Source organism: Erythranthe guttata, chromosome 8, assembly GCF_056151865.1.
Source record: "Erythranthe guttata isolate IM_541 chromosome 8, IM_541, whole genome shotgun sequence".
NCBI classification, from domain to species: Eukaryota; Viridiplantae; Streptophyta; class Magnoliopsida; order Lamiales; family Phrymaceae; genus Erythranthe; species Erythranthe guttata.
In genome coordinates this window covers 12,381,467-12,396,520 of record NC_142540.1, presented here as the reverse complement: position 1 = coordinate 12,396,520, position 15,054 = coordinate 12,381,467, and the positions used below count along the sequence as shown (strand labels likewise).

Genomic DNA, 15,054 nt, shown 5'->3' with positions numbered 1-15,054 from the left:
CAATTCAAAAATTAGGTGTACAGGAAGCAAAAATGATCAAAGAAAAAGAAAAGAGTTGCAATTAGGAAAATAAAATCAAATAAGAAGAGACAATCCCTCAACATCTTTGTTAGCGTACGTCCACGAAGTCGAGCATAACATTCTCATCTGGACTCCAAATCAACTGGTTTCGGCGGCATTAGAAAGCTATTTCAGATGGCTACAATTCCTGTCTAACGGCAAAAATCCAAATTCGGAATCGAACATGGTCAAACTTGGATTCCAAAAGCGATCATGAAAACACGTACTACAGTTCGAGGACATGAATGCGCATCAAGAAACGTGCACAAAAACACTCGCTAGAAAGATACGCACATAAGTAAGAGTACAAAAGCATGCATAAAAGTACTCACGCAAATGCGCATTCGCAAAAAGGATCATGAAAACGCAAACTACAGTCATAGGACATTAATACAAATCAACAAACATGCACAAGCACACACGCTCAAATGGACAGTCACAAACGTACATGTAAAAAAACATGCGCAAAAGTGCATTCGCAACAACGTTCTTAAAAACACGAACTACAATACTAGGACTTTAATACACATTAACAAACAACACCAAAAACACTAGATAAAAGAGATACAATGGAGTGTAGAAATTAAACTCTACGTTTACGTTTACGTGGATTTTTTTACGGATTAATTTATATTTTTGTTTTAATTGGTGGATTTGGTACCTTATGGGAACAATTCAAAAATTAGGTGTCCAGGAAGCAAAAATGATCAAAGAAAAAGAAAAGAGTTGCAATTAGGAAAATAAAATCAAATTAGAAGAGAGAATCCCTCAACATATTTGGTAGTGTACGTCCACGAAGTCGAGCATAACTTTCTCTTCCGGACTCCAAATCAACTGGTTTCGGCGGCATTAGAAAGCTATTTGAGCTGGCTACAATTCACGTGTAACGGGAAAAATCCAAATTCGGTCTCGAACATGAATGCGCATCAAGAAACGTGCACAAAAATACTTGCTAGAAAGATACGCACATAAGTAAGAGTACAAAAGCATGCACAAAAGTACTCACGCGAATTTGCATTCGCAAAAAGGATCATGAAAATGCAAACTAAAATCCTAGGACATTAATACAAATCAACAAACATGCACAAGCACACTCGCTCAAATGGACATACACAAACGTACATGTAAAAAAACATGCGCAAAAGTGCATTCGCAACAACGTTCTTAAAAACACAAACTACAATACTAAGACTTTAATACGCATTAACAAACAACAACAAAAACACTAGATAAAAAAGATATAGTGGAGTGTAGAAATAAAACTCTACGTTTACGTTTACATGGATTTTTTTTCGGATTAATTTAAATTTCTGTTTGAATTGGTGGATGTGGTATCTTATGGGTACAATTCAAAAATTAGGTGTCCAGGAAGCAAAAATGATCAAAGAAAAAGAAAAGAGTTGAAATTAGGAAAATAAAATCAAATAAGAAGAGACAATCCCTCAACATCTTTGTTAGCGTACGTCCACGAAGTCGAGCATAACTTTCTCATCTGGACTCCAAATCAACTGGTTTCGGCGGCATTAGAAAGCTATTTCAGCTGGCTACAATTCCTGTCTAACGGCAAAAATGCAAATTCGGAATCGAACATGGTCAAACTTGGATTCCAAAAGCGATCATGAAAACACGTACTACAGTTCGAGGACATGAATGCGCATCAAGAAACGTGCACAAAAACACTCGCTAGAAAGATACGCACATAAGTAAGAGTACAAAAGCATGCATAAAAGTACTCAGGCAAATGCGCATTCGCAAAAAGGATCATGAAAACGCAAACTACAGTCATAGGACATTAATACAAATAGACGAACATGCACAAGCACACACGCTCAAATGGACAGTCACAAACTTACATGTAAAAAAACATGCGCAAAAGTGCATTCGCAACAACGTTCTTAAAAACACGAACTACAATACTAGGACTTTAATACACATTAACAAACAACAGCAAAAACACTAGATAAAAGAGATACAATGGAGTGTAGAAATTAAACTCTACGTTTACGTTTACGTGGATTTTTTTACGGATTAATTTATATTTCTGTTTTAATTGGTGGATTTGGTACCTTATGGGAACAATTAAAAAATTAGGTGTCCAGGAAGCAAAAATGATCAAAGAAAAAGAAAAGAGTTGCAATTAGGAAAATAAAATCAAATTAGAAGAGAGAATCCCTCAACATATTTGGTAGTGTACGTCCACGAAGTCGAGCATAACTTTCTCTTCCGGACTCCAAATCAACTGGTTTCGGCGGCATTAGAAAGCTATTTCTGCTGGCTACAATTCATGTGTAACGGGAAAAATCCAAATTCGGTCTCGAACATGAATGCGCATCAAGAAACGTGCACAAAAACACTTGCTAGAAAGATACGCACATAAGTAAGAGTACAAAAGCATGCACAAAAGTACTCACGCGAATTTGCATTCGCAAAAAGGATCATGAAAATGCAAACTAAAATCCTAGGACATTAATACATATCAACAAACATGCACAAGCACACTCGCTCAAATGGACATACACAAACGTACATGTAAAAAAACATGCGAAAAAGTGCATTCGCAAAAACGTTCTTAAAAAAAAGCCCCTTATCGGATTTGAACCGATGACTTACGCCTTACCATGGCGTTACTCTACCACTGAGTTAAAAGGGCTTATTTTATTTAATTCCCGAACAAGTTACTGTGTAGATAAAATCTCTATATGCACATATTATATATATAATATAGATAAGTATATGCAGTAGACTCATAGTCCCTAGTGACTGATTTTTTTTTTGAATAATCAAATGGATTTGCCTAGGAAGTCTAGGGTAAAATGAATTGTTTCAAGACTGGCCCTAAATTTATTTTATTGAGGAGATGATCCCTATAAACAAAATTAATAAATAAAATTAAACAAAATTCACTTGATTGATACATAACATATATGTAAATTCGACATAAAAGAAATTTCAAGATATTTCATCGAATCATGAAATTCTATACAATTCTGAAAAACGGAACACAAACTACAATACTAAGACTTTAATACGCATTAACAAACAACAACAAAAACACTAGATAAAAAAGATATAGTGGAGTGTAGAAATAAAACTCTACGTTTACGTTTACATGGATTTTTTTTCGGATTAATTTAAATTTCTATTTGAATTGGTGGATTTGGTATCTTATGGGTACAATTCAAAAATTAGGTGTCCAGGAAGCAAAAATGATCAAAGAAAAAGAAAAGAGTTGCAATTAGGAAAATAAAATCAAATAAGAAGAGACAATCCCTCAACATCTTTGTTAGCGTACGTCCACGAAGTCGAGCATAACATTCTCATCTGGACTCCAAATCAACTGGTTTCGGCGGCATTAGAAAGCTATTTCAGCTGGCTACAATTCCTGTCTAACGGCAAAAATCCAAATTCGGAATCGAACATGGTCAAACTTGGATTCCAAAAGCGATCATGAAAACACGTACTACAGTTCGAGGACATGAATGCGCATCAAGAAACGTGCACAAAAACACTCGCTAGAAAGATACGCACATAAGTAAGAGTACAAAAGCATGCATAAAAGTACTCACGCAAATGCGCATTCGCAAAAAGGATCATGAAAACGCAAACTACAGTCATAGGACATTAATACAAATCAACAAACAAGCACAAGCACACACGCTCAAATGGACAGTCACAAACGTACATGTAAAAAAACATGCGCAAAAGTGAATTCGCAACAACGTTCTTAAAAACACGAACTACAATACTAGGACTTTAATTTACATTAACAAACAACAGCAAAAACACTAGATAAAAGAGATACAATGGAGTGTAGAAATTAAACTCTACGTTTACGTTTACGTGGATTTTTTTACGGATTAATTTATATTTCTGTTTTAATTGGTGGATTTGGTACCTTATGGGAACAATTCAAAAATTAGGTGTCCAGGAAGCAAAAATGATCAAAGAAAAAGAAAAGAGTTGCAATTAGGAAAATAAAATCAAATTAGAAGAGAGAATCCCTCAACATATTTGGTAGTGTACGTCCACGAAGTCGAGCATAACTTTCTCTTCCGGACTCCAAATCAACTGGTTTCGGCGGCATTAGAAAGCTATTTCAGCTGGCTACAATTCATGTGTAACGGGAAAAATCCGAATTCGGTCTCGAACATGAATGCGCATCAAGAAACGTGCACAAAAACACTTGCTAGAAAGATACGCGCATAAGTAAGAGTACAAAAGCATGCACAAAAGTACTCACGCGAATTTGCATTCGCAAAAAGGATCATGAAAATGCAAACTAAAATCCTAGGACATTAATACAAATCAACAAACATGCACAAGCACACTCGCTCAAATGGACATACACAAACGTACATGTAAAAAAACATGCGAAAAAGTGCATTCGCAACAACGTTCTTAAAAACACAAACTACAATACTTAGACTTTAATACGCATTAACAAACAACAACAAAAACACTAGATAAAAAAGATATAGTGGAGTGTAGAAATAAAACTCTACGTTTACGTTTACATGGATTTTTTTTCGGATTAATTTAAATTTCTGTTTGAATTGGTGGATTTGGTATCTTATGGGTACAATTCAAAAATTAGGTGTCCAGGAAGCAAAAATGATCAAAGAAAAAGAAAAGAGTTGCAATTAGGAAAATAAAATCAAATAAGAAGAGACAATCCCTCAACATCTTTGTTAGCGTACGTCCACGAAGTCGAGCATAACATTCTCATCTGGACTCCAAATCAACTGGTTTCGGCGGCATTAGAAAGCTATTTCAGCTGGCTACAATTCCTGTCTAACGGCAAAAATCCAAATTCGGAATCGAACATGGTCAAACTTGGATTCCAAAAGCGATCATGAAAACACGTACTACAGTTCGAGGACATGAATGCGCATCAAGAAACGTGCACAAAAACACTCGCTAGAAAGATACGCACATAAGTAAGAGTACAAAAGCATGCATAAAAGTACTCACGCAAATGCGCATTCGCAAAAAGGATCATGAAAACGCAAACTACAGTCATAGGACATTAATACAAATCAACAAACAAGCACAAGCACACACGCTCAAATGGACAGTCACAAACGTACATGTAAAAAAACATGCGCAAAAGTGAATTCGCAACAACGTTCTTAAAAACACGAACTACAATACTAGGACTTTAATACACATTAACAAACAACAGCAAAAACACTAGATAAAAGAGATACAATGGAGTGTAGAAATTAAACTCTACGTTTACGTTTACGTGGATTTTTTTACGGATTAATTTATATTTCTGTTTTAATTGGTGGATTTGGTACCTTATGGGAACAATTCAAAAATTAGGTGTCCAGGAAGCAAAAATGATCAAAGAAAAAGAAAAGAGTTGCAATTAGGAAAATAAAATCAAATTAGAAGAGAGAATCCCTCAACATATTTGGTAGTGTACGTCCACGAAGTCGAGCATAACTTTCTCTTCCGGACTCCAAATCAACTGGTTTCGGCGGCATTAGAAAGCTATTTCAGCTGGCTACAATTCATGTGTAACGGGAAAAATCCGAATTCGGTCTCGAACATGAATGCGCATCAAGAAACGTGCACAAAAACACTTGCTAGAAAGATACGCGCATAAGTAAGAGTACAAAAGCATGCACAAAAGTACTCACGCGAATTTGCATTCGCAAAAAGGATCATGAAAATGCAAACTAAAATCCTAGGACATTAATACAAATCAACAAACATGCACAAGCACACTCGCTCAAATGGACATACACAAACGTACATGTAAAAAAACATGCGCAAAAGTGCATTCGCAACAACGTTCTTAAAAACACAAACTACAATACTAAGACTTTAATACGCATTAACAAACAACAACAAAAACACTAGATAAAAAAGATATAGTGGAGTGTAGAAATAAAACTCTACGTTTACGTTTACATGGATTTTTTTTCGGATTAATTTAAATTTCTGTTTGAATTGGTGGATGTGGTATCTTATGGGTACAATTCAAAAATTAGGTGTCCAGGAAGCAAAAATGATCAAAGAAAAAGAAAAGAGTTGAAATTAGGAAAATAAAATCAAATAAGAAGAGACAATCCCTCAACATCTTTGTTAGCGTACGTCCACGAAGTCGAGCATAACTTTCTCATCTGGACTCCAAATCAACTGGTTTCGGCGGCATTAGAAAGCTATTTCAGCTGGCTACAATTCCTGTCTAACGGCAAAAATGCAAATTCGGAATCGAACATGGTCAAACTTGGATTCCAAAAGCGATCATGAAAACACGTACTACAGTTCGAGGACATGAATGCGCATCAAGAAACGTGCACAAAAACACTCGCTAGAAAGATACGCACATAAGTAAGAGTACAAAAGCATGCATAAAAGTACTCAGGCAAATGCGCATTCGCAAAAAGGATCATGAAAACGCAAACTACAGTCATAGGACATTAATACAAATAGACGAACATGCACAAGCACACACGCTCAAATGGACAGTCACAAACTTACATGTAAAAAAACATGCGCAAAAGTGCATTCGCAACAACGTTCTTAAAAACACGAACTACAATACTAGGACTTTAATACACATTAACAAACAACAGCAAAAACACTAGATAAAAGAGATACAATGGAGTGTAGAAATTAAACTCTACGTTTACGTTTACGTGGATTTTTTTACGGATTAATTTATATTTCTGTTTTAATTGGTGGATTTGGTACCTTATGGGAACAATTCAAAAATTAGGTGTCCAGGAAGCAAAAATGATCAAAGAAAAAGAAAAGAGTTGCAATTAGGAAAATAAAATCAAATTAGAAGAGAGAATCCCTCAACATATTTGGTAGTGTACGTCCACGAAGTCGAGCATAACTTTCTCTTCCGGACTCCAAATCAACTGGTTTCGGCGGCATTAGAAAGCTATTTCTGCTGGCTACAATTCATGTGTAACGGGAAAAATCCAAATTCGGTCTCGAACATGAATGCGCATCAAGAAACGTGCACAAAAACACTTGCTAGAAAGATACGCACATAAGTAAGAGTACAAAAGCATGCACAAAAGTACTCACGCGAATTTGCATTCGCAAAAAGGATCATGAAAATGCAAACTAAAATCCTAGGACATTAATACATATCAACAAACATGCACAAGCACACTCGCTCAAATGGACATACACAAACGTACATGTAAAAAAACATGCGAAAAAGTGCATTCGCAAAAACGTTCTTAAAAAAAAGCCCCTTATCGGATTTGAACCGATGACTTACGCCTTACCATGGCGTTACTCTACCACTGAGTTAAAAGGGCTTATTTTATTTAATTCCCGAACAAGTTACTGTGTAGATAAAATCTCTATATGCACATATTATATATATAATATAGATAAGTATATGCAGTAGACTCATAGTCCCTAGTGACTGATTTTTTTTTTGAATAATCAAATGGATTTGCCTAGGAAGTCTAGGGTAAAATGAATTGTTTCAAGACTGGCCCTAAATTTATTTTATTGAGGAGATGATCCCTATAAACAAAATTAATAAATAAAATTAAACAAAATTCACTTGATTGATACATAACATATATGTAAATTCGACATAAAAGAAATTTCAAGATATTTCATCGAATCATGAAATTCTATACAATTCTGAAAAACGGAACACAAACTACAATACTAAGACTTTAATACGCATTAACAAACAACAACAAAAACACTAGATAAAAAAGATATAGTGGAGTGTAGAAATAAAACTCTACGTTTACGTTTACATGGATTTTTTTTCGGATTAATTTAAATTTCTATTTGAATTGGTGGATTTGGTATCTTATGGGTACAATTCAAAAATTAGGTGTCCAGGAAGCAAAAATGATCAAAGAAAAAGAAAAGAGTTGCAATTAGGAAAATAAAATCAAATAAGAAGAGACAATCCCTCAACATCTTTGTTAGCGTACGTCCACGAAGTCGAGCATAACATTCTCATCTGGACTCCAAATCAACTGGTTTCGGCGGCATTAGAAAGCTATTTCAGCTGGCTACAATTCCTGTCTAACGGCAAAAATCCAAATTCGGAATCGAACATAGTCAAACTTGGATTCCAAAAGCGATCATGAAAACACGTACTACAGTTCGAGGACATGAATGCGCATCAAGAAACGTGCACAAAAACACTCGCTAGAAAGATACGCACATAAGTAAGAGTACAAAAGCATGCATAAAAGTACTCACGCAAATGCGCATTCGCAAAAAGGATCATGAAAACGCAAACTACAGTCATAGGACATTAATACAAATCAACAAACAAGCACAAGCACACACGCTCAAATGGACAGTCACAAACGTACATGTAAAAAAACATGCGCAAAAGTGAATTCGCAACAACGTTCTTAAAAACACGAACTACAATACTAGGACTTTAATACACATTAACAAACAACAGCAAAAACACTAGATAAAAGAGATACAATGGAGTGTAGAAATTAAACTCTACGTTTACGTTTACGTGGATTTTTTTACGGATTAATTTATATTTCTGTTTTAATTGGTGGATTTGGTACCTTATGGGAACAATTCAAAAATTAGGTGTCCAGGAAGCAAAAATGATCAAAGAAAAAGAAAAGAGTTGCAATTAGGAAAATAAAATCAAATTAGAAGAGAGAATCCCTCAACATATTTGGTAGTGTACGTCCACGAAGTCGAGCATAACTTTCTCTTCCGGACTCCAAATCAACTGGTTTCGGCGGCATTAGAAAGCTATTTCAGCTGGCTACAATTCATGTGTAACGGGAAAAATCCGAATTCGGTCTCGAACATGAATGCGCATCAAGAAACGTGCACAAAAACACTTGCTAGAAAGATACGCGCATAAGTAAGAGTACAAAAGCATGCACAAAAGTACTCACGCGAATTTGCATTCGCTAAAAGGATTATGAAAATGCAAACTAAAATCCTAGGACATTAATACAAATCAACAAACATGCACAAGCACACTCGCTCAAATGGACATACACAAACGTACATGTAAAAAAACATGCGAAAAAGTGCATTCGCAACAACGTTCTTAAAAACACAAACTACAATACTTAGACTTTAATACGCATTAACAAACAACAACAAAAACACTAGATAAAAAAGATATAGTGGAGTGTAGAAATAAAACTCTACGTTTACGTTTACATGGATTTTTTTTCGGATTAATTTAAATTTCTGTTTGAATTGGTGGATTTGGTATCTTATGGGTACAATTCAAAAATTAGGTGTCCAGGAAGCAAAAATGATCAAAGAAAAAGAAAAGAGTTGCAATTAGGAAAATAAAATCAAATAAGAAGAGACAATCCCTCAACATCTTTGTTAGCGTACGTCCACGAAGTCGAGCATAACATTCTCATCTGGACTCCAAATCAACTGGTTTCGGCGGCATTAGAAAGCTATTTCAGCTGGCTACAATTCCTGTCTAACGGCAAAAATCCAAATTCGGAATCGAACATGGTCAAACTTGGATTCCAAAAGCGATCATGAAAACACGTACTACAGTTCGAGGACATGAATGCGCATCAAGAAACGTGCACAAAAACACTCGCTAGAAAGATACGCACATAAGTAAGAGTACAAAAGCATGCATAAAAGTACTCACGCAAATGCGCATTCGCAAAAAGGATCATGAAAACGCAAACTACAGTCATAGGACATTAATACAAATCAACAAACAAGCACAAGCACACACGCTCAAATGGACAGTCACAAACGTACATGTAAAAAAACATGCGCAAAAGTGAATTCGCAACAACGTTCTTAAAAACACGAACTACAATACTAGGACTTTAATACACATTAACAAACAACAGCAAAAACACTAGATAAAAGAGATACAATGGAGTGTAGAAATTAAACTCTACGTTTACGTTTACGTGGATTTTTTTACGGATTAATTTATATTTCTGTTTTAATTGGTGGATTTGGTACCTTATGGGAACAATTCAAAAATTAGGTGTCCAGGAAGCAAAAATGATCAAAGAAAAAGAAAAGAGTTGCAATTAGGAAAATAAAATCAAATTAGAAGAGAGAATCCCTCAACATATTTGGTAGTGTACGTCCACGAAGTCGAGCATAACTTTCTCTTCCGGACTCCAAATCAACTGGTTTCGGCGGCATTAGAAAGCTATTTCAGCTGGCTACAATTCATGTGTAACGGGAAAAATCCGAATTCGGTCTCGAACATGAATGCGCATCAAGAAACGTGCACAAAAACACTTGCTAGAAAGATACGCGCATAAGTAAGAGTACAAAAGCATGCACAAAAGTACTCACGCGAATTTGCATTCGCAAAAAGGATCATGAAAATGCAAACTAAAATCCTAGGACATTAATACAAATCAACAAACATGCACAAGCACACTCGCTCAAATGGACATACACAAACGTACATGTAAAAAAACATGCGAAAAAGTGCATTCGCAACAACGTTCTTAAAAACACAAACTACAATACTTAGACTTTAATACGCATTAACAAACAACAACAAAAACACTAGATAAAAAAGATATAGTGGAGTGTAGAAATAAAACTCTACGTTTACGTTTACATGGATTTTTTTTCGGATTAATTTAAATTTCTGTTTGAATTGGTGGATTTGGTATCTTATGGGTACAATTCAAAAATTAGGTGTCCAGGAAGCAAAAATGATCAAAGAAAAAAAAAGAGTTGCAATTAGGAAAATAAAATCAAATAAGAAGAGACAATCCCTCAACATCTTTGTTAGCGTACGTCCACGAAGTCGAGCATAACATTCTCATCTGGACTCCAAATCAACTGGTTTCGGCGGCATTAGAAAGCTATTTCAGCTGGCTACAATTCCTGTCTAACGGCAAAAATCCAAATTCGGAATCGAACATGGTCAAACTTGGATTCCAAAAGCGATCATGAAAACACGTACTACAGTTCGAGGACATGAATGCGCATCAAGAAACGTGCACAAAAACACTCGCTAGAAAGATACGCACATAAGTAAGAGTACAAAAGCATGCATAAAAGTACTCACGCAAATGCGCATTCGCAAAAAGGATCATGAAAACGCAAACTACAGTCATAGGACATTAATACAAATCAACAAACAAGCACAAGCACACACGCTCAAATGGACAGTCACAAACGTACATGTAAAAAAACATGCGCAAAAGTGAATTCGCAACAACGTTCTTAAAAACACGAACTACAATACTAGGACTTTAATACACATTAACAAACAACAGCAAAAACACTAGATAAAAGAGATACAATGGAGTGTAGAAATTAAACTCTACGTTTACGTTTACGTGGATTTTTTTACGGATTAATTTATATTTCTGTTTTAATTGGTGGATTTGGTACCTGATGGGAACAATTCAAAAATTAGGTGTCCAGGAAGCAAAAATGATCAAAGAAAAAGAAAAGAGTTGCAATTAGGAAAATAAAATCAAATTAGAAGAGAGAATCCCTCAACATATTTGGTAGTGTACGTCCACGAAGTCGAGCATAACTTTCTCTTCCGGACTCCAAATCAACTGGTTTCGGCGGCATTAGAAAGCTATTTCAGCTGGCTACAATTCATGTGTAACGGGAAAAATCCGAATTCGGTCTCGAACATGAATGCGCATCAAGAAACGTGCACAAAAACACTTGCTAGAAAGATACGCGCATAAGTAAGAGTACAAAAGCATGCACAAAAGTACTCACGCGAATTTGCATTCGCAAAAAGGATCATGAAAATGCAAACTAAAATCCTAGGACATTAATACAAATCAACAAACATGCACAAGCACACTCGCTCAAATGGACATACACAAACGTACATGTAAAAAAACATGCGAAAAAGTGCATTCGCAACAACGTTCTTAAAAACACAAACTACAATACTAAGACTTTAATACGCATTAACAAACAACAACAAAAACACTAGATAAAAAAGATATAGTGGAGTGTAGAAATAAAACTCTACGTTTACGTTTACATGGATTTTTTTTCGGATTAATTTAAATTTCTGTTTGAATTGGTGGATTTGGTATCTTATGGGTACAATTCAAAAATTAGGTGTCCAGGAAGCAAAAATGATCAAAGAAAAAGAAAAGAGTTGCAATTAGGAAAATAAAATCAAATAAGAAGAGACAATCCCTCAACATCTTTGTTAGCGTACGTCCACGAAGTCGAGCATAACTTTCTCATCAAGACTCCAAATCAACTGGTTTCGGCGGCATTAGAAAGATATTTCAGCTGGCTACAATTCCTGTCTAACGGCAAAAATCCAAATTCGGAATCGAACATGGTCAAACTTGGATTCCAAAAGCGATCATGAAAACACGTACTACAGTTCGAGGACATGAATGCGCATCAAGAAACGTGCACAAAAACACTCGCTAGAAAGATACGCACATAAGTAAGAGTACAAAAGCATGCATAAAAGTACTCACGCAAATGCGCATTCGCAAAAAGGATCATGAAAACGCAAACTACAGTCATAGGACATTAATACCAATCAACAAACATGCACAAGCACACACGCTCAAATGGACAGTCACAAACGTACATGTAAAAAAACATGCGCAAAAGTGCATTCGCAACAACGTTCTTAAAAACACGAACTACAATACTAGGACTTTAATACACATTAACAAACAACAACAAAAACACTAGATAAAAGAGATACAATGGAGTGTAGAAATTAAACTCTACGTTTACGTTTACGTGGATTTTTTTACGGATTAATTTATATTTCTGTTTTAATTGGTGGATTTGGTACCTTATGGGAACAATTCAAAAATTAGGTGTCCAGGAAGCAAAAATGATCAAAGAAAAAGAAAAGAGTTGCAATTAGGAAAATAAAATCAAATTAGAAGAGAGAATCCCTCAACATATTTGGTAGTGTACGTCCACGAAGTCGAGCATAACTTTCTCTTCCGGACTCCAAATCAACTGGTTTCGGCGGCATTAGAAAGCTATTTCAGCTGGCTACAATTCATGTGTAACGGGAAAAATCCGAATTCGATCTCGAACATGAATGCGCATCAAGAAACGTGCACAAAAACACTTGCTAGAAAGATACGCGCATAAGTAAGAGTACAAAAGCATGCACAAAAGTACTCACGCGAATTTGCATTCGCAAAAAGGATCATGAAAATGCAAACTAAAATCCTAGGACATTAATACAAATCAACAAACATGCACAAGCACACTCGCTCAAATGGACATACACAAACGTACATGTAAAAAAACATGCGCAAAAGTGCATTCGCAACAACGTTCTTAAAAACACAAACTACAATACTAAGACTTTAATACGCATTAACAAACAACAACAAAAACACTAGATAAAAAAGATATAGTGGAGTGTAGAAATAAAACTCTACGTTTACGTTTACATGGATTTTTTTTCGGATTAATTTAAATTTCTGTTTGAATTGGTGGATGTGGTATCTTATGGGTACAATTCAAAAATTAGGTGTCCAGGAAGCAAAAATGATCAAAGAAAAAGAAAAGAGTTGAAATTAGGAAAATAAAATCAAATAAGAAGAGACAATCCCTCAACATCTTTGTTAGCGTACGTCCACGAAGTCGAGCATAACTTTCTCATCTGGACTCCAAATCAACTGGTTTCGGCGGCATTAGAAAGCTATTTCAGCTGGCTACAATTCCTGTCTAACGGCAAAAATGCAAATTCGGAATCGAACATGGTCAAACTTGGATTCCAAAAGCGATCATGAAAACACGTACTACAGTTCGAGGACATGAATGCGCATCAAGAAACGTGCACAAAAACACTCGCTAGAAAGATACGCACATAAGTAAGAGTACAAAAGCATGCATAAAAGTACTCAGGCAAATGCGCATTCGCAAAAAGGATCATGAAAACGCAAACTACAGTCATAGGACATTAATACAAATAGACGAACATGCACAAGCACACACGCTCAAATGGACAGTCACAAACTTACATGTAAAAAAACATGCGCAAAAGTGCATTCGCAACAACGTTCTTAAAAACACGAACTACAATACTAGGACTTTAATACACATTAACAAACAACAGCAAAAACACTAGATAAAAGAGATACAATGGAGTGTAGAAATTAAACTCTACGTTTACGTTTACGTGGATTTTTTTACGGATTAATTTATATTTCTGTTTTAATTGGTGGATTTGGTACCTTATGGGAACAATTAAAAAATTAGGTGTCCAGGAAGCAAAAATGATCAAAGAAAAAGAAAAGAGTTGCAATTAGGAAAATAAAATCAAATTAGAAGAGAGAATCCCTCAACATATTTGGTAGTGTACGTCCACGAAGTCGAGCATAACTTTCTCTTCCGGACTCCAAATCAACTGGTTTCGGCGGCATTAGAAAGCTATTTCTGCTGGCTACAATTCATGTGTAACGGGAAAAATCCAAATTCGGTCTCGAACATGAATGCGCATCAAGAAACGTGCACAAAAACACTTGCTAGAAAGATACGCACATAAGTAAGAGTACAAAAGCATGCACAAAAGTACTCACGCGAATTTGCATTCGCAAAAAGGATCATGAAAATGCAAACTAAAATCCTAGGACATTAATACATATCAACAAACATGCACAAGCACACTCGCTCAAATGGACATACACAAACGTACATGTAAAAAAACATGCGAAAAAGTGCATTCGCAAAAACGTTCTTAAAAAAAAGCCCCTTATCGGATTTGAACCGATGACTTACGCCTTACCATGGCGTTACTCTACCACTGAGTTAAAAGGGCTTATTTTATTTAATTCCCGAACAAGTTACTGTGTAGATAAAATCTCTATATGCACATATTATATATATAATATAGATAAGTATATGCAGTAGACTCATAGTCCCTAGTGACTGATTTTTTTTTTGAATAATCAAATGGATTTGCCTAGGAAGTCTAGGGTAAAATGAATTGTTTCAAGACTGGCCCTAAATTTATTTTATTGAGGAGATGATCCCTATAAACAAAATTAATAAATAAAATTAAACAAAATTCACTTG

General features: G+C 35.4%; 3 non-coding genes across 3 annotated transcripts; all 3 read right to left on the bottom strand.

Moving 5' to 3' along the window:
• Positions 1-2,638: 2,638 nt before the first annotated feature.
• On the bottom strand, positions 2,639-2,710 carry TRNAT-GGU (transfer RNA threonine (anticodon GGU)). Its single transcript has one exon. It is a non-coding gene; the product is annotated as a tRNA-Thr (tRNA).
• Positions 2,711-7,277: 4,567 nt separating this feature from the next.
• Positions 7,278-7,349, bottom strand: TRNAT-GGU (transfer RNA threonine (anticodon GGU)). Its single transcript has one exon. It is a non-coding gene; the product is annotated as a tRNA-Thr (tRNA).
• A 7,376-nt stretch (positions 7,350-14,725) lies between these two features.
• Positions 14,726-14,797, bottom strand: TRNAT-GGU (transfer RNA threonine (anticodon GGU)). The gene has a single exon. It is a non-coding gene; the product is annotated as a tRNA-Thr (tRNA).
• Between the last annotated feature and the right edge of the window lie 257 nt (positions 14,798-15,054).